The sequence below is a fragment of the Triturus cristatus genome, chromosome 2_2, assembly GCF_964204655.1.
Source record: "Triturus cristatus chromosome 2_2, aTriCri1.1, whole genome shotgun sequence".
In the NCBI taxonomy this organism is placed as follows: Eukaryota; Metazoa; Chordata; class Amphibia; order Caudata; family Salamandridae; genus Triturus; species Triturus cristatus.
In genome coordinates this window covers 781,742,452-781,763,895 of record NC_140582.1, presented here as the reverse complement: position 1 = coordinate 781,763,895, position 21,444 = coordinate 781,742,452, and positions in this window count along the sequence as shown.

Sequence of the window (21,444 nt, the reverse complement as noted above, 5' to 3'; positions counted from 1 at the left end):
GTGATGGTGGTATTGGTGGTGGTGGTAGTATTGATGATATTGGTGGTGGTGGTATTGGTATTGGTGGTGGTAGTATTGGTGGTGATATTGGTGGTGATGGTGGTATTGGTGGTGGTTTGTTGGGGGTATTGGTGGTGCTATTGGTGGTGGTGTTATTGTTATTGGTGGTGATGGATTGGTGGTGGTGGTGGTATTGGTGGTGGTATTGGTAGTGTTGGTATTGATGGTGGTGTTGGTATTGGTGGTGGTGGTATTGGCAGTGGTGGTATTGGTGGTGGTATTGGTGGTATTAGTGGGGGTGGTGGTGGAGGCGGTGGTATTGGTATTGGTGGTGGTGGTCTTGGATTGGTGGTGGTGGTATTGGTGGTGGTGGTATTGATGGTGGTGGTGATATTGGTGATGGTGGTGGTATTGTTGGTGGTAGTATTGGTGGTATTTGTGGTATTGGTGGTGGTGGTGGTAGCATTGGTGGTAGTGGAGGTATTGGTAGAGTTGATATTAGTGGTGATATTGGGGGTGGTGTTTGGTATTGTGGTAGTGGTATTGGTGGTGGTGGTGTTATTGGTGGTAGTGGTGGTATTGGATGTGGTATTGGTAGAGGTGAAATTGGTGGTTGCGGTATTGGTGGTGGTGGTATTGGTGGTGGTGGTATTGGCAGTGGTGGTATTGGTATTGATGGTGGTGATATTTGTGGTGGTGGTGTTATTGTTGGTGATGGTATTGGTGGTGGCATTGGTGGCAGTGGTATTGGTGGTGATGGTATTGGATTGGTGGTGGTGGTATTGGTGGTAATGGTGATGGTGGTATTGTGGTGGTGGTAATGGTAGTGGTGGTGGTATTGGTGATGATGGTATTGGTGGGGGTGGTGGTGTTATTGGTGGTGGTGGTATTGGTGATGGTGGTATTGGTGGTGGTGGTATAGATGGTGGTATTGGTGGTGGTATTGGTAGTGTTGGTATTGGTGTATTGGTGGTATTGGTATTAGTGGTGGTGGTGGTGGTATTGGTCATGTTGGTATTGGTGTATTGGTGGTATTGGTATTAGTGGTGGTATTGGTGGTGGTGGTGGTATTGGTCGTGGTATTGGTGGTTGTATTGGTAGTGGTGGTATTGATAGTGGTGGTGGTATTGGTGGCATTGGCAGTGGTGGTATTGGTGGTGGTGGTAATAGTGGTGGTGGTGGTATTGGTGGTGGTGGTATAAGTGTTGGTATTGGTGGTGGTATTAGATGTACTATTGTTGGTGGTGGTGGTATTAGTGGTTTTATAGGTGGTGGTGTAGTATTGGTGGAGGTATTGGTGGTGTTAGTGGTATTGGTGGTGGTGGTGTTGGTTGTGGTGGTATTGGTGGTGATGGTATTGGTGGTGGTATTAGTGGTGGTGGTGGTATTGGTGGTGGTGGTATTGGTAGTGGTGGTGATATTGGTGGTGGTGGTATTGGCAGTGGTGGTATTGGTGGTGGTGGTATTAGTCTTGGTGGTGGTATTGGTGGTGGTGGGATTGGATTGGTGGTGGTGGTATTGGTGGTAGTGGTATTGGTGGTGGTATTGGTAGTGGTGGTGTTGGTGGTTGTGTTGGTATTGGTGGGTTTGGTATTGGTGTTGGTATTGGTGATGGTGGAGGTGGTGGTATTGATGGTGGTGGGATTGTTGGTGGTATTGCTGGTATTGGTGGTGGTGGTGGTATTGGTGGTGGTGGTACTGGTGGTGTTGGTGGGGGTGGTGGTATTGGTGGTGGTGTTGGTATTGGTTGGTATTTGAGGTGATGGAGGTATTGGAGACGGTGGTATTAGTGGTGATATTGGTGTTGGTGTTGGTATTGGTGGTGGTGGTATTGGTGGTGGTGGTATTGGTGGTATTGGTGGTTGTAGTATTAGTAGTGGTGAGGGTATTGGTGGTATTGGTGGACTGGTGGTGGTGTTATAGGTGGTGGTATTTGTGTTGGTGGTGGTATTGGTGGTGATGGTGGTATTGGTGGTGGTATTAGTGGGAGCATTGGTGGTGGTGGTAGTATTGGTGGTATTGGTGGTGGTGGTATTGGTGGTGATGGTGGTATTGGTGGTGGTATAAGTGGGGGTATTTATTGGTGGTATTGGTGGTGGTGGTATTGGTATTGGTGGAATTGGTTATAGTGGTATTGGTGAAGGTGTATTAGTGGCGGTGATGGTATTGATGATGGTGGTATGGGTGGTGGTATTGATGGTGGTGGTATGGGTGGTGGTATTGGTGGTGGTGGTATTGGTGGTGGTGGTGGTAGTATTGGTGTTGATAGTGGTGGTGGTGGAGGTGGTGGTATGGATGGTGGTGGTATGGATGGTGGTGGTATGGGTGGTGGTATTGGTGGTGGTATTGGTGATGGTGGTGGTAGTGGTATTGGTGGTGGTATTGATGGTGGTGGTGGTATTAAAGGTGGTATTGGTGGTGCTAGTGGTGGTGGTATTGGTGATTGTATTGGTGGGGGTGGTGGTATTGGTGGTGGTGTTATTGGTGGTGGTGGCAGTATTGATGGAGGTGGTATTAGTGGTGATTAGTGGTATTATTGGTGTTGGTGTTGGTGGTATTGGGGGTGGTAATGGTAGTGGTGGTGGTATTGGTGTTATTGGTGGTGGTGGTATTGGTGGTGGTATTGGTGGTGGTGGTATTAGTGGTGGTATTGGGGGTGGTATTGTTGCTATTGGTGGTGGTGGTATTGGTGGTCGTGATGGTAGTATTGGTGGTGGTGGTGTTGGTGTTATTGGTGGTGGTATTGCATTGGTGGTGGTATTGGTGGTGGTGGTGGTATTGGTGGTTATGGTATTGGTGGTGGTATTGGTTGAGGTGGACGTATTTGTGGTGGTGGTGATATTGCTGGTATTGGTGGTCATGATATTGGTGGTATTGGTGGTGGTTGTGGTATTTGTGTTGGTGGTATTGGTGGTATTGGTGGTGATGGTGGTATTGGTGGTGATATTGGTGGGGGAATGGGTGGTGTATTGGTCTTGGTTGTGGTATTAGTGGTGTTGGTTTGGGTTTTGGTGGTGGTATTGGTGGTGGTATTGTTGGTTTTGGTGGTATAGGTGGTAGTGGTATTGGTGGTGGTATTAGTGGAGTTGATTTTGGTGGTGGTGGTGGTATTGGTGGTGGTGGCATTGGCAGTGGTGGTATTGGTATTGATGGTGGTGGTATTTGTGGTGGTGGTGTTATTGGTATTGGCGGTGGTAGTGGATTGGTGGTGGTGGTATTGGTGGTGGTGGTGGTATTGGTGGTAGTGGTATTGGTGGAGGTATTAGTGGTGGTGGTTTTGGTGGTGGTATTGGTGGTGGTATTGGTGGTGGTGGTATTGATGGTGGTGGTGGTATTGGTGGTGGCATTGGAGGTGGTGGTGGTATTGGTAGTGGTGGAGGTGGTGGTATTGGCGATGGTGGTATTGATGGTATTGGTGGTGGTGGTAGCATTGGTGGTAGTGGAGGTATTGATGGAGTTGGTATTAGTGGTGATATTGGTGGTGGTGTTGGTATTGGTGGTGGAGATATTGGTGGTCGTGGTGTTATTGGTGGTCGTGGTGTTGGTGGTGGTATGGGCGGGGGTGGTGGTGGTGGTATTGGTGATGGTGGAGGTGGTATTTGTCGTCGTGGCATTGGTGGTTGTATTGGTGGTTGTATTGGTGGTGGTATTGGTGGTATTGATATTAGTGTATTGGTGGTGTTGGTATTAGTGGTGGTAGTGGTATTGGTGGTGGTGGGGGCATTGATGGTGGTGATATTAGTGGTGGTATTAGTGGTACTATTGGTGGTTTTGGTATTAGTGGTGGTATTGGTGGTAATGGTGGTATTGGCGGCGGTATTGTTGGGGTGGGGGTATTGGTTGTTATGGGATTGGTGGTGGTGGTATTGATATTGGTGGTGCTGGTATTGGTACTGGTGGAGGTGGTATTTGTGGTGGTGGTATTGGTGGTTGTATTGGTGGTGGTATTGGTTGTGGTATTGGTTGTTGTGGTATTGGTGGTGGTGGTGGTGGTATTGGTGGTGGTGGTATTGGCAGTGGTGGTATTGGTATTGATGGTGGTGGTATTTGTGGTGGTGGTGTTATTGGTATTGTGGTGGTATTGGATTGGTGGTGGTGGTGGTGGTATTGGTGGTAGTAGTATTGGTGGTATTATTAGTGGTGTTGGTGGTGGTATTGGTGGTGGTATTGGTGGTAGTGGTGGTATTGGTGGTGGTATTGGTGGTTGTGGTGGTATTGGTGGTAGCAGTATTGGTGGTCGTATTAGTTGTGTTGGTTTTGGTGGTGGTGATATTGGTGGTGGTGGTATTGGCAGTGGTGGAATTGGTATTGATGGTGGTGGTATTTGTGGTGGTGGTGTTATTGGTATTGGTGGTGGTATTGGATTGGTGGTGGTGGTATTGGTGGTAGTGGTATTGGTGGTGGTATTTGTGGTGTTGGTTTTGGTGGTGGTATTGGTTGTGGTATTGATGATGGTGGTGGTATTGGTGATGGTGGTGGTACTGGTAGTGGTGGTGGTGTTGGTGATGGCGGTATTGGTGGAGTTGGAATTAGTGGTGGTATTGGTGTTGGTGTTGGTATTGTGGTGGTGATATAGGTGGTGGTGGGGTTATTGGTGTTGGTGGTGGTATTGGTGGGGGTGGGGGTGGTATTGGTGGTGGTTGTATTGATGGTGGTTTTGGTGGTGGTATTGGTGGTGTTGATATTAGTGTATTTGTGGTGTTGGTATTAGTGGTGGTAGTGGTACTGGTGGTGGTGCTATTGGTGGTGGTATTAGTGGTACTATGGTTTGTGGTGGTGGTATTAGTGGTGGTATAGGTGGTAATGGAGGTATTAGTGGTGGTATTGGTGGGGTGGTGGTATTGGTTGTTATTGTATTGGTGGGGGTGGTATTGTTGGTGGTAGTATTGATTTTTTTTTGTCCTAGTTACTTTTCTATCACTGCTCTAAATTACATTATTGTCAACTATGTCAGTATTTTGCTAAGATTAAGAGATGTAGCTCTGACCTGAGCAGTGTTTTGCCAGTTTGCTAGGACTGTCTTTACATCATAAGCCAGATGACCTTTTTTACCTTGGGTGTCTTTTGACTATGAAAAATTGTTGCATTGTCTTCCGTGCCATACCGCGGACTTTGGTCCTTAAATATCATTTGTTGCTTCGCTGACAGGCTTCACATTCGAATACTGAAATAGTAAGGGACCTGGTCAAGCGTTTTTGTTTTGTTTTGTTTTGCATTCTGTTTTTTGAGTTAAGAGACTGCATCTTTCTTTTTCTTTTCTCCTTATTGGCTCACGTTTATTTTCAGAGCGGGGCCTCTTTCTTGACTTGAGCTGGTGCCAAGCGAGGTGAGGTCTTTTCCTCAATATGTATTGGTAAGCATTATTATCATTATCCTTTTTAGATACTTTGATTAATGGGGACAAAAGGTGTAAGCACAAAATGCCATGTGATTATTTGCACAACTTAAATTTTAATACACGTCTCTCTGTTGCTTTTAGATGTCATAATACATCAATATTTACAGTGAGGAATTGGAAACAGCTATGAGGGTATAGTAATAACCCATTATTTCTTGCGAAGCCTACTACTAGAAGCTTTGGTTATGATGTCCTGAAGAAAGCCAGGGATAGTCTTCCCGAAGGCTGAAACATGTCGACCAGCAAACAGGAGCAGTAATCGTTTTCAACTGTTCCTTCTTGTTTATTTTCTTTCATACACAGCTTTTAGACAGGAATGCGATTGATTAGACACAAGCAAGAAATATATACTTGTTGTTTGTCTTTTGCTTATTCTATTTTAAAAACACAAAAATTCTTTCCCAGAAAATTTGCACTGCACTCCAATAGTCTTTTCCTCTTTTCTTTGATCTATACTTGGTAAGAGGACTCAACTCGTTCATATCTCCTCTATGTTATAAGAGGTTGCTGAGAAGAGTTGTTTGGTACCCCAGATGATGACACTGGGCACTTTGAGAGTGTAATGATGGGATGCTGATTATCCTTATCAAGTTCTTTTCTCTCACCTGTTTTGTTCTTCACCTTTTGCATCTGATATCTTACATGCTTACCTCTTATTTTATTTGTTGGAGCAATTGCTAAATGACAACCATCTTGAATTGCATCAAGAGTTGCTTAGTTATAGACCTCGGATTTCTTTATTGTATTTGAAACCATTTTTATTGCAGGACCAAATATATACCGTATTACACTCAGGACAATTGTCATTAATGCAGGTTTCCCGCCCCCCGCAACCATTTATCCGTGCAGCATACACAGCCGTTCTGCTCACATCCCGGAGGCCGGGCGGCACCACTTAACCATATGTTACATCGTTACAGTACGTACAAGTACGGTCGGCTAGTGGGGAGATCCGCTGCCCGCTTTTAATGTTAGCCCCCCTCTCCCCCAAATTCCCATGAATCTCACATTCTACTTCCATTAAGTTTGATCCTGTAATCCCTCCCTCTGCCTTCCCCCCCCAGTGCCCCCCCATAGCGCCTAGCCAGGGAGAGTTAGTATGTGTGGTGGTTAGCAGGAAAGATCCATTAAGCACTAAGCGTGTGTGACTGGCAGGGGAGCCGGTATCACAACTACATCGGCTGCATCATCAGAGTCCTCGTCTTCCTCCCCCCTGGTTAGGCTGTCTCGCAGGGCCTGCACTAACATTTTCCATTCCATTGCCGCTGCCTGAGCCCGCTCATCCGGTTTGCGGTGAGCCAGCTGGTACCTAAGTGTGCTCTCGCTAGCCGCCCATTTTAGGAATTCGTTCAGCCATCTCCGGTGTGTTGGACCTGCCTTCGACTTCCACCCCTTAGTCACCTCCCTCTTCGCCAGTATTAGGCCCATGTCTATAAATTTGCTGGATATTTTGTTCTTGGGTGTGTGCGGGAACCAGTGGAGTATACTAACGGCCGCGTCGTACTGTAAGTCCCTGTCTGCTACTTCATTCAACGTGCTGCCAATCTCCCCCCAGTACTCCTGCAGGTGTGGGCAAGCCCTCAACATGTGGATCAGGTCTGCTCCTATCTTGTTACATCTAGGGCAAGCAGCCTCCTCAGCCCCAAAGTATTTCCTTATTTTGTCTGGGGTAAGGTATGCTCTGTGGAGCACATAAAAATGAATCAGTTGAAATCGTGCATTTCTTGTGCTTTTTCTGGCTCTACGCGCTAGTTGCGTTCACGTGGTGTCCGATATTTCCACCTGCAGGTCCAGTTCCCACTTGTTTTTTAACGCAGCCAGGGGCTGAAGGGTTTCATTTAACATCCGTGAGTAGAGACACGTCACTGCCCTGAAGGTGCCAGCTGACATCATTACATATTGGCACGCCAGCGTCGTCGCGGGCTCAACTAATCCCTCCCCCCAATGTGCCTGAATGGCTCTCACTACCGCCGTGTGCAATAGGTAATCCCCTCTTGGGAGGTCGTAGCGATCTTGCAAAGTCTGGAACGGGGAAAGCACGCCGTCATCGTACAGGTCCCCCACCATCTGCAGTCCCGCCTCCTCCCACAGCTGCAGCCTCAACCAATCACCCCCATAAGGGAGCGCTGTCACCATGCCCAGTGGGATTTCAGGCGCATATGGATGTCTGACTCCTGCTCGCCTCTGCGAACTGTTCCAGCACAGGCGGAACGTGCGCTCCTCCTGGGTCAGATCCCCGAGTGCCAATCTCTGTTGGAGGGTGATGTAAGCCAACACATGACGGGGAGTGCCAATGTCTCTCTCCCGCTCCGGACCGCGGTATACCCTCGCTACCTCCTGCGTGAAGGACTGCAGTTGTGCTGCTAGATAATAGAGCTCGAAATTCGGGACCGCCAGGCCCCCTTCGTCTTTTGGACGGGTCAGCGTCGGTAACGCTATTCTGCGTCTGCCCGAGCCCCACAGGAAGGATATTATCAGCGACTTGAGTTGCTTAAAAATCGTTCCAGGCACCCAAACCGGGAGTGTCCTGAAGTAATATAACAATCGGGGCAAGGCGATCATCTTGTTGGTGGTGGTATTGATATTGGTGGTGGTGGTACTGGTATTGGTGGAGGTGGTATTGGTGGTGGTGGTATTGGTGGTGGTGGTGGTATTGGTGGTAGTGGTATTGGTGGTGGTATTGATGGTGGTGGTGGTATTAAAGGTGGTATTGGTGGTGCTAGTGGTGGTGGTATTGGTGATTGTATTGGTGGGGGTGGTGGTATTGGTGGTGGTGTTATTGGTGGTGGTGGCAGTATTGATGGAGGTGGTATTAGTGGTGATTAGTGGTATTATTGGTGTTGGTGTTGGTGGTATTGGGGGTGGTAATGGTAGTGGTGGTGGTATTGGTGTTATTGGTGGTGGTGGTATTGGTGGTGGTATTGGTGGTGGTGGTATTAGTGGTGGTATTGGGGGTGGTATTGTTGCTATTGGTGGTGGTGGTATTGGTGGTCGTGATGGTAGTATTGGTGGTGGTGGTGTTGGTGTTATTGGTGGTGGTATTGCATTGGTGGTGGTATTGGTGGTGGTGGTGGTATTGGTGGTTATGGTATTGGTGGTGGTATTGGTTGAGGTGGACGTATTTGTGGTGGTGGTGATATTGCTGGTATTGGTGGTCATGATATTGGTGGTATTGGTGGTGGTTGTGGTATTTGTGTTGGTGGTATTGGTGGTATTGGTGGTGATGGTGGTATTGGTGGTGATATTGGTGGGGGAATGGGTGGTGTATTGGTCTTGGTTGTGGTATTAGTGGTGTTGGTTTGGGTTTTGGTGGTGGTATTGGTGGTGGTATTGTTGGTTTTGGTGGTATAGGTGGTAGTGGTATTGGTGGTGGTATTAGTGGAGTTGATTTTGGTGGTGGTGGTGGTATTGGTGGTGGTGGCATTGGCAGTGGTAGTATTGTTATTGATGGTTGTGGTATTTGTGGTGGTGGTGTTATTGGTGTTGGAGGTGTTGGTGGTGGTATTGGTGGTGTTGATATTAGTGTATTGGTGGTGTTGGTATTAGTGATGGTAGTGGTATTGGTGGTGGTATTGGTGGTATTGGTGGTGGTGCTATTGGTGGTGGTATTAGTGGTACTATTGTTGGTGGTGGTGGTTTTAGTGGTGGTATTGGTGGTAATGGCGGTATTAGTGGTGGTATTGGTGGGGTGGTGGTATTGGTTGTTATGGTATTGGTGGTGGTGGTATTGTTGGTGGTGGTATTGATATTGGTGGTGGTGGTACTGGTATTGGTGGAGGTGGTATTGGTGGTGGTGGTATTGGTGGTGGTGGTATTGACAGTGGTGGTATTGGTGGTGGTGGTATTGGCAGTGGTAGTATTGGTATTGATGGTGGTGGTATTTGTGGTGGTGGTGTTGGTGGTGGTGGTGGTGGTATTGGTGGTAGTGGTATTGGTGGTGGTATTAGTGGTGTTGGTTTTGGTGGTGGTATTGGTGGTAGTGGTGGCATTGGTGATTGTATTGGAGGTTGTGGTGATATTGGTGGTGGTGGTAGTATTGGTGTTGATATTGGTGGTGGTGGAGGTGGTGGTATTGATGGTGGTGGGATGGGTGGTGGTATTGGTGGTGGTGGTGGTATTGGTGGTGGTGGTAGTATTGTTGTTGATATTGGTGGTGGTGGAGGTGGTGGTATGGATGGTGGTGGTATGGGTGGTGGTATTGGTGGTGGTGGTGGTAATGGTGGTGGTACTGGTATTGGTGGTGGTATTGATGGTGGTGGTGGTATTAGTGGTGGTATTGGTGGTGCTAGTGGTGGTGGTATTGGTGATTGTATTGGTGGGGGTGGTGGTATTGGTGTTGGTGTTATTGGTGGTGGTGGCAGTATTGGTGGGGGTGGTATTAGTGGTGATATCGGTGTTGGTGTTGGTATTGGTGTTGGTGGTATTGGTGGTGGTATTGGGGGTGGTAATGGTGGTAGTGGTGGTGGTATTGGTGTTGGTGGTATTGGTGGTGGTATTGGTGATGGTATTGGTGGTGGTGGTATTAGTGGTGGTGGTGGTATTGGGGGTGGTATTGTTGCTATTGGTGGTGATGGTATTGGTATTGGTGGTCGTGGTGGTAGTATTGGTGGTGGTAGTGTTGGTGTTATTGGTGGTGGTATTTGCATTGGGGTGGTATTGGTGGTGGTGGTATTGGTGGTTATGGTATTGGTGGTGGTATTGGTTGAGGTGGTGGTATTTGTGGTGGTGGTGATATTGCTGGTATTGGTGGTCATGATATTGGTTTGGTGGTGGTTGTGGTATTTGTGTTGGTGGTATTGGTGGTGATGGTGGTATTGGTGGTTATATTGGTGGGGGAATGGGTGGTGTATTGGTGGTGGTGGTATTGGTGGTGCTGGAGGTATTGGTAGTAGTGGTACTGGTATTGGTGGTGGTACTTGTTGGACCTGGCCCTTTTTGCAGGGTCATCCCTAAACTTTTTGCCTTCCTCCTGTATTTTTCTCTGACCTGGTGTTGGCTGTTTTATGACTCTGGGCCCCTTACCACTGCTGACCAGTGCTAAGGTGCATATGCTCTCCCTATGGTAAAATGCATACACTGATTGGTGTCCATGTTTGGCTTATTTGGTTTACTATCAGTCCCTAGTAGAGTGCACCAGGGGTGCCAAGGGCTTGTATATCCAAATGCTGCTAGTGGGCTTGCAGCACTGGTTGTGCCACCCACAGAAGCAGCGTGGTAAAATGTGTCTAAGGTCTGCCGTTGCAGAACCTGCATGCAGTCTGGTACTGTCATGCTGACTGGGCAAGTGTCCCCACTTGCCAGTCCCTAAAACCTTCCCTTACCTTCATGTTAGTAACCCCTAAGGTAGGCCCTAGGGCAGGGTGCATTGTAAGGATAAGGTAGGATATGCCCTGAAGCGTGTGGCATGTCCTAATAGTGAATAACAGCCATTTTCGTTTTTCACTATTGTAAGGCTACCTGCTCTCCATAGGCCAGAATGGGCTGCTAGATTATAACACTATAATCCTAGCAGGCTCCGGAAGCATGGTAGATATTCATGTTTAGTATGCCTGAACTCAGAATAATAAAATACATCTTTTAGCAAAGGTTATTTTAATATCCTGGGTTTGCAAATGCTACTTTTAGAAAGTTAGCATTTGCGTGCCTAACCATTTCAGTCCGCCTCTGGAGGGGAGGGCTATCTTCTTTGTGTGTAGCTTGAGTGACAGGGCTAGGAAGTTCCAGGAGACAGGCTGGGGCTACCAGGTGGTGAATAGAGAGATTACACCAGGATGGGTGGGAGGAGTGCACCTTGACTCTGAATAGGGCAGTGCTCTGCCACCACAATGCTGGCTCCACCCCCTGGGGAACGTCTGATGTCTCTGCCCTGCCTGCTGAAAGAAGAAGCCAGAGTCCCAACAACAAAGTGCTCCTCACTGAAAAGAACTGGACTGGGATTATGCAAAGGCCCCCCTGGCCTGTAAAGACAAAAGAAACTTGGTATAAATGTAGGAGCCCTGCTCCTAAGAAATCAGATCCTGATTGAACCACGAAGAAACTCTGCCTGACCAGAAGGACCTAGAAGAAGCTGAAGGAGGAGTAACTTTCCCTGACCTGGGGAATTGGCCTGCAGTTGGTGCCTTGCTGAGAAAGGAGAGGAAAAGACTAAGAGAGACTTTGCACTTTGTTTTTCAACAATCTCCAAGGGCTTGGAAGAAGAGCTTGCCCCCTGAACTGAGTCCCTGGACCATTGGACTCATCTGCCTTCCAAAACTGAGTTGCCTGGACAATTCTTGCTTATTTCCCGCTGGATTTGGCCCCAGTATGACTCGTACCCCATCCGCCGCGAAGCCGTGTCTTTGCCGCCTGGCACCGTGTGTCTTCGCTGATCCAAAAGCGGTAGTACGCACCGTATCCCTCCCGGCCGCATCGCACCTAACCTTCCCCGCCGATTTGAGACATACAACCCCGGCTGCCGAACCCTGTACGCCGGACTCAAGCTGCGCTGTCCCGCAGGTACGGTCCGTACGCTGCTAACGTACTGCACCGTGCCGTGCTCAGAGCCGAGACGCCGCATCGCACGATCCTTCCCGTACACTGTACGGCGCCGAGAAGTGTCGCCGCCTATCCGCACCGAAGGTACGGCTCGAACGCCACGGACTCTGCAAGCTGATCCGGGCCATCCGCACGTATCCCTGAAGGTCCCGTACCAACGCCGCGTCCCGACGCCGCGACCCGACCAGCATCCGAATACGCTGCCGAACTACGACCCGGGCCCATCAACTTGTCCTGCACTGTCCGTCGCGGACCCTACAACACCAAGGTACTTTGTTATGTTCGCACCGCAGCGTGCATGTCACGGACCCCGGAGTCCGCACCGATGGTTTGACTCGTACTTTCCTTGTTTTTAATGCCAACGAGTCGCACATCCAGGTACGAACCGTATAAAGCCTGAAAAGAAGCATATTGTAACTAAAAGAAGCCTATTTTTGCATTTTAAGCCTTTTTACAAGAACATTGAACTTTAAAATAATACTGTGGTCATTTTATTCGTTAGTCTGGTCTTGTGCTAAGCCTTATATAAAGAAAACTATTTTTGATACAACCTTGACTGGTGTCCATTTGTGGTGTGTCATTGTATTACTGTATGTGTTCACAAATGCTGAACCTATGACGCCCTGAGAATAGTCTTGCCTGCTTGCGCCACACTACCTAAAGGGTGAGCAGGGGTTATTTGAAAGGGTGATACCCTTACTCTGACTTAGAATTGAGAGTCCCTGCTTGTCGCAAGTGCATACCTGTGCCAACTAGAGATTCCCAATTCTAACAGTACTGGTATTGATGGAGGTGGTATTGGTGGTAGTGTTGGTGGTGGTGATATTGGTATTGGTGGTGATGGTGTTATTGGTGGTGGTGGTGGTGGTATTGGCAGTGGTGGTATTGGTGGTGGTATTGGTGGTGGTGGCATTGATGGTGGTGGCATTGGATTGTTGGTGGTGGTATTGGTGGTGGTGGTATTGGTGGTGGTGGTATTGGGTCGATGGTGGTGGTATTGGTGGTGGTGGTGGTATTTGTGGTGGTATTGGTGGTGTTGGTATGGGTAGTGGTATTGGGGATGGTGGTGGTATTGGTGATGGTATTGGTGGTATTGGTGGTGGTGGTAATATTGGTGTTGGTATTGGTGGTGGTGAAGGTGGTGGTATTGATGGTGGTGGTGGTATTGGTGGGGGTGGTGGTATTGGTATGGGTGGTGGTGGTGTCGGTGGTTGTGGTGGTGGTTGTAGTGGTATTGTTGATGCTGGTATTGGTGGTTGTGGTATTGGTGGTGGTGGTATTGGTGGTGCTGTTATTCATGGTGGTGGTGTGGTGGTATTGGTGGTGGTAATGGGATTGGTGGAGGTGGTATTAGCGGTGGTATTGGTGGTGGTGTTGGTATTGGTGGTGGTATTGGTGGTGGTATAGGTGGTGGTTGTGGTATTGGTGGTGGTATTGGGGGTGGTGGTATTGGTTTTGGTGGTATTGGTGTTAGTGGCATTGGTGTTAGTATTGGTGGTGGTGTATTAGTGGTGGTGGTGGTATTGGTGGTGGTGGTATTGGAGGTGGTGGTATTGGTGTTATTGGTGGTGGTATTGGCATTGATGGTGGCATTGGTGGTGGTATTGGTGGTGTTGGTATTGGCAATGTTGGTATTTTGTGGTGGTGGTTGTATTGTTGGTGGTGGTGGTATTGGTGGTGGTATTTGTGGTGGTGGTATTGATGGTGGTATTGGTGATGGTGCTGGTGGTAATAGTGGTGGTGGTGGCATTGGTGGTGGTTTAGCTACTGGTATTGGTGGTGGTATTGGTGGTTGAGATATTGGTGAAATTGTTGGTAGTGGTGTTATTGATGGTTGTAGTGGTATTGGTGGTGGCATTGCTGGTGCTGGTGGGGGTGGTGTTATTGGCTCTGGTGGTGGTATTGGTGGTGGTGGTGGTATTGGTTGTGGTGCTATTGGTGGGTTTGGTTGTGGTAGCATTGATGGTGGTGGTGGTAGTGATTGTGATGGTATTGGTGGTGGTATTAGTGGTATTGGTGGTGGTATTAGTGGTATTGGTGGTGTTAGTGGTGGTGGTATTGGCATTGGTGGTGGTATTGGTGGTGTTAGTAATGGTGATGGTATTGGTGGTGTTGGTATTTTGTGGCGGTATTGGTGGTATTAGTGGTGGTATTGGTGATGGTGGTATTGGTGGTGGTGTTGGTTGTATTGGTGGTGGTGGTGTTGGTGGTGGTGGTATTGGCGCTGGTGGTGGTATTGGTGGTTTTGGTGGTGGTGGTATTGGTGGAGGTGGTGGTATTGATTGTGGTGGTATTGGTGGTATTGGTGGTGGTATTGGTGGAGGTGGTGGTATTGATGATAGTGGTATTGGTGGTGGTGGTATTGGTGGTGGTGTTGTTGTCAATAAAACAGGCTTTTGAAAACAACCCGTCAGGTGGCTTTAGTACAGATGACATGCAATACAAATGTGCTGTTGTCAGCTTCATCCCATTAGCACAGGATTATGTGTTATCTGGAATTCACATGCCTTGATTCGCTAATCATTTCTAAATACCTTTTACTTGGGGGTGTTGAAAGAGACACGAGATAATGGCAGTTTAAAGTGATTGAAAGCAGGCACCCGTGTTACGGCAGCACCAAACTGCTTAATAAAACACAAACGGTTTCAGTTGAAGCAGCGCATGTATGGCCTGCAGGAAGAGAAACTGGATTTGGCCCCAGTACGACTCGTACCCCATCCGCCGCGAAGCCGTGTCTTTGCCGCCCGGCACCGTGTGTCTACGCTGATCCAAAAGCGGTAGTACGCACCGTATCCCTCCCGGCCGCATCGCAGCTAACCTTCCCCACCGATTCGAGACGTACAACCCCGGCTGCTGAACCCTGGACGCCGGACTCAAGCTTTGCTGTCCTGCAGGTACGGTCCGTACGCTGCTAACGTACTGCACCGTGCCGTGCTCAGAGCCGAGACGCCGCATCGCACCGATCCTCCCCGTACGCTGTACGGCACCGAGAAGTGTCGCCGCCTATCCGCCCCGAAGGTACGGCTCGAACGCCGAACGCCACGGACTCTGCAAGCTGATCCGGGCCATCCGCACGTATCCCTGAAGGTCCTGTACCAATGCCGCGTCCCGACGCCGCGACCCGACCAGCATCCGAATACGCTGCCGAACTACGACCCGGACCCATCAACTTGTCCCGCACTGTCCGTCGCGGACCCTACTACACCAAGGTACTTTGTTCTGTTCGCACCGCAGCGTGCATGTCATGGACCCCGGAGTCCGCACCGATGGTTTGACTCGTACTTTCCTTGTTTTTAATGCCAACGAGTCGCACATCCAGGTACAAACTGTACAAAGCCTGAAAAGAAGCATATTTTAACTAAAAGAAGCCTATTTTTGCATTTTAAGCCTTTTTACAAGAACATTGAACTTTAAAATAATACTGTGGTCATTTTATTCGTTATTCTGGTCTTGTGCTAAGCCTTATATAAAGAAAACTGTTTTTGATCCAACCTTGACTGGTGTCCATTTGTGGTGTGTCATTGTATTACTGTATGTGCTCACAAATGCTTAACCTATGACGTCCTGAGAATAGTCTTGACTGCTTGCGCCACACTACCTAAAGGGTGAGCAGGGGTTATTTGAAAGGGTGATCCCCTTACTCTGACTTAGAATTGAGAGTCCCTGCTTGTCGCAAGTGCATACCTGTGCCAACTAGAGATTCCCAATTCTGACATTGGTAGTCAGCGGTGAGGATTTGAATTTGCATTTGTGATTCATGTACAGTGATTGAGTGAACGCCACGTAGTGAGTTCAGACCGACAACGTAGCCACACAGTATTGATTTTTGTTTTGCTGAAGAATCTCCACTTTAAGAAACCATGCCTAGCTCAGTCAATAGAGGCAGGGCGTCCTCTATATTCTCTGGAGTTGATGACATAGATTGGGAGGAGAGGGCACTGCTGAAGTGCACAAGTGAAGTCTTGAAAGGATACCTCTCCAAGTACAGAATTAACCAAACTAGATTGAAAAACAAGGAGCAGTACACAAAGGCGCTGAGAGCCTGGTACGAATCCAAGTTCCCAGAGAATGCGCTGGAGGTGATACCCCCAGAAGGTGCTTCTGAGCCTGGCAGAGGCCTGTCGCCAGAGGAGATGGCCGACAGGATGGCTGCAAGAGCACATGAAGTGGAGATGGCAAAACTTCAAATGGAAATGGAAAGACAAAGGCTGGCCATGGAGCATGAGGTAAAAATGAGGGAGTTGGATCTCAAGGCCAAGAGTTTAGACCGCTCTCCCTCTGGTGGCAGCAATATTGAATTTTATAGTGCTGAGAGAGTAGTACGCACACCCAGAGATGTGGCGCCTGACTTGAAGGAGGGGGCTAACATACACCAGGAGGTTAAAGGGCATGAGGTAGCTCCAGTAGTGCGCAGTATCCCTGAAGGGAATAGGGTAACTGGCGCAGGGGTTCATAGTCCCAGTGGAGGGAGGGACACTCTACTGACTCTAGCTGAGAGGTACAGGGAGAGGGGTTCCCCCAAAATTGAAGTCCTGGTGGGTGAGTGTGAAGACCGCCCAGAAGAGTGTGGGTTGTGTGACAGAGAAAGTCAGATACTGTCTTGCCAGTCTCAGGAGAGTGGTGTGGAGTACTTGTGCGAGGCACGGGATGGTAAGGTGAAGGATAGTTTGGTTAACCCTGCTAGGGGGCTGTGTGATCCAATTGTGGGAGAGCATATTGTAAGTCCCTGTTTTCCAGAGCTATGCCAACACCTGTGTGAGGGTGAGTTCTCTGACCGCAGAGGGCTCACATTGGAGGCAGACCTTTTGGGGGAGTCCAGAGGGTCTGGAAAGGCATTGGGGAGTGATCCCGAGAGGAGTGGTTCAGGAATCTTCAAACCCAGTGTGGTGGGAGTGGCTCAGAGTAGCCCAGCTAGGTCCTGTAGTAGTGAGAGGGGTGTAGGGCCTCATGTCCTGTCTTTAAGGGGAAGGAGTGAGAATGGGTTATGTCCCGGTAGTGCCCCACCTCAGTCTCAGAGCTTGGATGGTTCTTTGAGGGAACACCAGGTGGGGAGCCTAGTCTGTCCTGAGGGGCTGCCCATTGTGTGGGATCCCCTAGTGTCTGGTGAACAGGGAGTGTCTGTAAACAGGCCTCCCTCAGTTCTAGTGTCTGGCAGTACCGCTCCAGTTGGGAGGGTGCAGAGGTCCAGATTGAGGGGTGAGAGGGGGAAAGAGTCCCCAGTGGAAAAACCAGTGGGTCAGGGGCCAGCCAGAAGGGCTGCGTCACCAGTGAATGACCATGGTGACACCACTTCTGTCCTGGGGGATCTTCATGCACTGTCAGATGGACAGGGGTCGGAAGATCTGCGCCAGGCAGACTGTCGCACGACACATGAAGTATGTGTCACCCTCAGGGCGGGCATGCGTGCTCCCCGGGAAGTCCTGGTGCGCCAGGCAAGCGTTCAACCGCATGGGTTGGTCCCAGGGTTGGGAAGCCAGGTTGAGGTGTTGTCTGACCTGGAGGGTGGGACAACTGTAATCAGTGTCCTGACCCATGTTACTTCTAGGGGTGCCACACCAGTTGGGAGTGGGCAGTACTCTGGAAGGGGGTGCAGAGGGAGGGAGTCCTCGCCTCTGACCCCGGCTCAACTGAAGGGTGTAGACCCTAGGTTGGAGGGCCAGGTTCAGGGTGTCCCCCCTGACCTGGACGCCCAGTTGCAGGATAGAACCACTGAACTGGTAGGCAATTGCGCAGGACACCTGCCCCAGGTGCCCTGGCAACTCTGGAAGGGGGTACCACTCCAGGTGGGAGGGTACAGAGCCCCAAGGGGGAGGACCGAGTGTGGGAGAGGCCACCCCAGTCTTTGGTCCAGCTGCCAGGAACAGGCCTGGGGCTGGTGGGTCAGTGCCAGGATGTCATACCTGACCTGACAGGAGGGAGAATGGACAAAGGGTGCCAAGCACCTGGGGCTACGGCCCCCCGCTCCCTGGCGCCACATAGGTTTGAGAGCCATGAGAGGCATACGGCCTGGGTCTCATCCCGGACTACTGTCAGTGGCCACTGTAACATTTTGCTGCCTATCTGTTGGGACACACCTGTGGGCCAGTTAAGGTTAGGTGTTGCACAGGTGGTGTCCACAGGTGAGGAGAAGGGTTCCCCATGGATTGGCTTGGTGGGCCCTGAGAGTATGGACAGAGGGAGTCCAATAGGTTCAGATTGGCGTAGAACGGGAGTCTGCCCCTGCAGTTGCGGGCCAGGTCCTTGTTCTATCGCCCCAAGCAGGGAAGACCATCACAGTGGTTATTGGTCTACCCTGCGTTTTGGCTGGAAGGGGGTTGTGTTGGACCTGGCCCTTTTTGCAGGGTCATCCCTAAACTTTTTGCCTTCCTCCTGTATTTTTTTCTGAGCTGGTGTTGGCTGTTTTATGACTCTGGGCCCCTTACCACTGCTGACCAGTGCTAAGGTGCATATGCTCTCCCTATGGTAAAATGTATACATTGATTGGTGTCCATGTTTGGCTTATTTGGTTTACTATCAGTCCCTAGTAGAGTGCACCAGGGGTGCCAAGGGCTTGTATATCAAAATGCTGCTAGTGGGCTTGCAGCACTGGTTGTGCCACCCACAGAAGCAGCGTGGTAAAATGTGTCTAAGGTCTGCCATTGCAGAACCTGCATGCAGTCTGGTACTGTCATGCTGACTGGGCAAGTGTCCCCACTTGCCAGTCCCTAAAACCTTCCCTTACCTTCATGTTAGTCACCCCTAAGGTAGGCCCTAGGGCAGGGTGCATTGTAAGGATAAGGTAGGACATGCCCTGAAGTGTGTGGCATGTCCTAATAGTGAATTACAGCCATTTTCGTGTTTCACTATTGTAAGGCTACCTGCTCTCCATAGGCCAGAATGGGCTGCTAGATTATAACACTCTATAATCCTAGCAGGCTCCGGAAGCATGGTAGAAATTCATGTTTAGTATGTCTGAACTCAGAATAATAAAATACATCTTTTAGCAAAGGTTATTTTAATATCCTGGGTTTGCAAATGCTACTTTTAGAAAGTTGGTACAAAAGGGGGTGGTGATGGACGGAGCATCAGAACCAATCAAACACTCACACCCAGTCAACAGATCTGGATTTGATCCATCACCGTTCTTTAGCCCACTCTGCCACCCCAGTTCAGACATGGCCATATGCAAATCAGTCTGACCCTGTGCCTCATGGGAACAGTCCAGCCCGAACTGCCAAGGCATGCCTTCCCTGGAACGGAAACAAGCTTCCTAGGACCGGTTTCTGGCATTTCAGCCGTCTTCAGCCAGGCTTGCTTGAATCCAGTGCAAAGTGAGCAAGGGACTCACGTCTGAGCATACCCTGCCAACTTATGGCGAACAAAGCGGTACAAAAGGGGGTGGTGATGGACGGAGCATCAGAACCAATCAAACACTCACACCCAGTCAACAGATCTGGGTTTGATCCATCACCGTTCTTTAGCCCACTCTGCCACCCCAGTTCAGACATGGCCATATGCAAATCAGTCTGACCCTGTGCCTCATGGGAACAGTCCAGCCCGAACTGCCAAGCCATGCCTTTCCTGGAACGGAAACAAGCTTCCTAGGACCGGTTTCTGGCATTTCAGCCATCTTCAGCCAGGCTTGCTTGAATCCAGTGGCAAAGTGAGCAAGGGACTCATGTCTGAGCATACCCTGCCAACTTATGGCGAACAAAGCGGTACAAAAGGGGGTGGTGATGGACGGAGCATCAAAACCAATCAAACACTCACACCCAGTCAACAGATCTGGGTTTGATCCATCACCGTTCTTTAGCCCACTCTGCCACCCCAGTTCAGACATGGCCATATGCAAATCAGTCTGACCCTGTGCCTCATGGGAACAGTCCAGGCCGAACTGCCAAGCCATGCCTTCCCTGGAACGGAAACAAGCTTCCTATGACCGGTTTCTGGCATTTCAGCCGTCTTCAGCCATCATGCTCCGTCCATCACCACCCCCTTTTGTACCGCTTTGTTCGCCATAAGTTGGCAGGGTATGCTCAGACGTGAGTCCCTTGCTCACTTTGCCACTGGATTCAAGCAAGCCTGGCTGAAGACGGCTGAAATGCCTGAAACCAGTCCTAGGAAGCTTGTTTCCGGTCCAGGGAAGGCATGGCTTGGCAGTTCGGGCTGGACTGTTCCCATGAGGCACAGGGTCAGACTGATTTGCATATGGCCATGTCTGAACTGGGGTGGCAGAGTGGGCTAAAGAACGGTGATGGATTAAACCCAGATCTGTTGACTGGGTGTGAGTGTTTGATTGGTTCTGATGCTCCGTCCATCACCACCCCCTTTTGTACCGCTTTGTTCGCCATAAGTTGGCAGGGTATGCTCAGACGTAAGTCCCTTGCTCACTTTGCCACTGGATTCAAGCAAGCCTGGCTGAAGACGGCTGAAATGCCAGAAACCGGTCCTAGGAAGCTTGTTTCCGGTCCAGGGAAGGCGTGGCTTGGCAGTTCGGGCTGGACTGTTCCCATGAGGCACAGGGTCAGACTGATTTGCATATGGCCATGTCTGAACTGGGGTGGCAGAGTGGGCTAAAGAACGATGATGGATTAAACCCAGATCTGTTGACTGGGTGTGAGTGTTTGATTGGTTCTGATGCTCCGTCCATCACCACCCCCTTTTGTACCGCTTTGTTCGCCATAAGTTGGCAGGGTATGCTCAGACGTGAGTCCCTTGCTCACTTTGCCACTGGATTCAAGCAAGCCTGGCTGAAGACGGCTGAAATGCCAGAAACCGGTCCTAGTAAGCTTGTTTCCGGTCCAGGGAAGGCATGGCTTGGCAGTTCGGGCTGGACTGTTCCCATGAGGCACAGGGTCAGACTGATTTGCATATGGCCATGTCTGAACTGGGGTGGCAGAGTGGGCTAAAGAACGGTGATGGATTAAACCCAGATCTGTTGACTGGGTGTGAGTGTTTGATTGGTTCTGATGCTCCGTCCATCACCACCCCCTTTTGTACCGCTTTGTTCGCCATAAGTTGGCAGGGTATGCTCAGACGTGAGTCCCTTGCTCACTTTGCCACTGGATTCAAGCAAGCCTGGCTGAAGACGGCTGAAATGCCAGAAACCGGTCCTAGGAAGCTTGTTTCCGGTCCAGGGAATGCATGGCTTGGCAGTTCGGGCTGGACTGTTCCCATGAGGCACAGGGTCAGACTGATTTGCATATGGCCATGTCTGAACTGGGGTGACAGAGTGGGCTAAAGAACGGTGATGGATTAAACCCAGATCTGTTGACTGGGTGTGAGTGTTTGATTGGTTCTGATGCTCTGTCCATCACCACCCCCTTTTGTACCACTTTTAGAAAGTTAGCCTTTGCGTGCCTAACCATTTCAGTCCGCCTCTGGAGGGGAGGGCTATCTTCTTTGTGTGTAGCTTGAGGGACAGGGCTGGGAAGTTCCAGGAGACAGGCTGGGGCTACCAGGTGGTGAATAGAGAGATTACACCAGGATGGGTGGGAGGAGTGCACCTTGACTCTGAATAGGGCAGTTCTCTG